This window comes from Oratosquilla oratoria, chromosome 16 (genome assembly GCF_046742065.1).
Source record: "Oratosquilla oratoria isolate Oo_2021 chromosome 16, ASM4674206v1, whole genome shotgun sequence".
Lineage (NCBI taxonomy): Eukaryota > Metazoa > Arthropoda > Malacostraca > Stomatopoda > Squillidae > Oratosquilla > Oratosquilla oratoria.
In genome coordinates, this window is record NC_134792.1 from 58,690,115 (window position 1) to 58,692,614 (window position 2,500).

At 69.0% G+C, this 2,500-nt stretch overlaps 1 pseudogene; it reads right to left on the minus strand.

Moving 5' to 3' along the window:
* Window positions 1–871: 871 nt before the first annotated feature.
* The window catches only part of LOC143033694 (uncharacterized), a 2,799-nt pseudogene continuing 1,170 nt past the window's right edge, over window positions 872–2,500 (minus strand).

Below are 2,500 nucleotides of genomic sequence, written 5' to 3' on the forward strand. Positions count from 1 at the left end.
CAGGGCCCAGGCAAGCACCGAAGCCCAGTCCAGGAACCAGGCCAGGTCCCGGGCCAGTGGCCCGGGCCAAGACCAAGGCCCAGGCCAGGGCCCAGGCAAGCGTCCAGGCCGAGTCCAGGGCCAGGGCCCGGGCATAGACCAGGGCTCAGGCCCAGGGCCCAGGACCAGGCCCAAGACCAAACCTTGGCCCAGTATGGCCAGGGCACAGGCAAGCGCCCAGGCCGAGTCCAGGGCCCATATCAGGGCCCAGGCCTGTTCCAAGGCTCAGGGCCCTGGGCCCTGGCCGAGCCCAAAGCCCAGTCCCACAAGAGTCCCGGGCCGAGCCTATGCCCTGGTCTCGGCCCAGACCAAGGCCCAGGCCGAGACCCGGGCAGAGTCCAGGCAACAGTCTAGGCCGAGTCCAGGGCCCTGACCCTCCTGGGCCCAGACCCAGGCCCAGGCTCAGGCCTAGGCCCAGACAAGGGCCCAGGCCCAGGAGGGCCTGGGCCCTGATCTGGGCCCTGGTCCCTGGACCAGGCCTGGGTCCTGGACTTGGCCCGCGCCCTGACCCTCGAGGGCTCTGATCCTCGTGGGCCTGGGCATGGGCTCTAGGCCTTGGCATTGGGCTCGGCCTGGGGCCTGAGAACTGGCCCTGGGCCCTGGACCATGTCTGGGCCCTGATCTGGGCCCTGGACTTGGCCTGGGCCCTGGACTCGGCCCCTGACTCGGCCTGGGCCTGAACTCAGCCCTGGAATCGGCCTGGGCCCTGGGCATGGGCCCTGGGCCTTGACCTGGACTTGGGCCTGGGCCTGGGCCTGGGCCTAAGCCTGGGCCTGGGCCTGGGCCTGGGCCTGGGCTTGGGCTCTAGCCTGGGCCCTGAACTCGGCCCGGACTAGAGCATGGGCCCTGGGTCTGGGCCTGGATTAGGCCTGGGCCCTGATATGGGCCCTGGACTCGGCCTGGGACCTGATCTGGGCCCTGGACTCGGCTTGGGCGTTTGCCTGGGCCTTGGACTTGGCCCGGAACTCGGCCCGGAACTCGGCCCGGGCCCCGACCCTAGCCTGTGCATGGACTTGGCCCGGGCCCTGGCCCTCCTTGGCCTGGGTCTGGTCCTGGGCCTGAGCCTGGGCCTGGTCCTGGGCCCTGTGCCTGTGCCTGGGTCTGGGCCTGGGCCTGGGGCTGGGCCTGGGCCTGGGGCTGGGCCTGGGCCTGGGCCTGGGCCTGGGCCTGGGCTCTGGCCTGGGCCTTGAACTCGGCCTGGGCCTGGGCCTGGGCCTGGACTGGGCCCTGGACTTGGAATAAGCCTGGGCCTGTGTTTTTCCTCCCCCCTCCTCCTCCTCCTCCTCGTCGTCTTCCTCCTCTCGTATTTTCCACGTCGCGTTCCTCCTCCTCCTCCTCCAACACCACCTATTCCTCATCTTCCTTCTAGTCTTCCTCCTTGTCCTCCTCCTCCTCTTTCTCTTTGCACTTTTCTGAAAGAAGTCATCAGTGCTTTTTCTCTTCCTCCTCCTCCTCCTCCTCCTCCTCATCTTCCTCCTCGTCCTCCTTCTCCTCTTCCTCGTCTTCTTCCTCCTCTTCCTACTTCTCTTTTTCCTCCTCCTCCTCTTTTCTCTTTACGTTAATGATTTGGAGGTTTCGCCTTCTCCATTTCCGCTCCGCTGACTCTTTTTCCTTTCCTCTCTTTCGTCTTTTCTTCTTCTATCTTACTTTCCTTCCTCCTTTTGTTCTTTCCTTTCTTGTCTTCCTCAAGCCTAGGCTTGGGCCTGGGCTCGGGCCTGGGTTCGGGCCTGGGCTCGGGCCTGGGCTCGAGCCTGGGTTCGCGCCTGGATCTGGGCTCGGGCCTGGGCTCGGGACTGGGCTCGGGTTCGGGCCTGGGCTCGGGCTCGGCCTTGGGCCTGGGCTCGGGCTCGGCCTCGGGCCTGGGCTCAGGCCTGGGCTCGGGCCTGAGCTCGGGCCTGGGTTCGGACTCGGGCCTGGGCTCGGGCCTGGGCCTGTGCTCAGGCCTGTGCTCGGGCTAGGGCTCGGGTCTGGGCTCGGGCTTTGGCCTGGGCATAGGCCTGGGCGCGGGCTCGAGCCTGGGCTCGCGCCTGGATCTGGGCTCGGGCCTGGGCTCAGGCCTGGGCTCGGGCCTAGGCTTGGGCTCGGGCCTAGGCTTGGGCTCGGGCTCGGGCCTGGGCTCGGGCCTGGGCTCGGGCCTGGGTCTGGGCTCGGGCCTGGGTTCATGCCTGGGCTCGGGCCTAGGCTTGGGCTCGGGCCTGGGCTCGGGACTGGGCTCGGGTTCGGGCCTGGGCTCGGGTTCGGGCCTGGGCTCGGGCTCGGCCTCGGGCCTGGGCATAGGCCTGGCCTCGGGGTCGGAGCTGGGCTTGGGCCTGGGCTCGGGCCTCGGCTCGGGTTTGGTCCTGGACTCAGTCTCGGGCTCGGTCTGGGCTCGGGCCTGGGCTCGGGCTCTGTGCTGGGTTCAGTCCTGGGCTCGGGCCTGGGCGGCTCGGTCCTGGGCTCGGTCCTGGGCTCGGACTCGGGC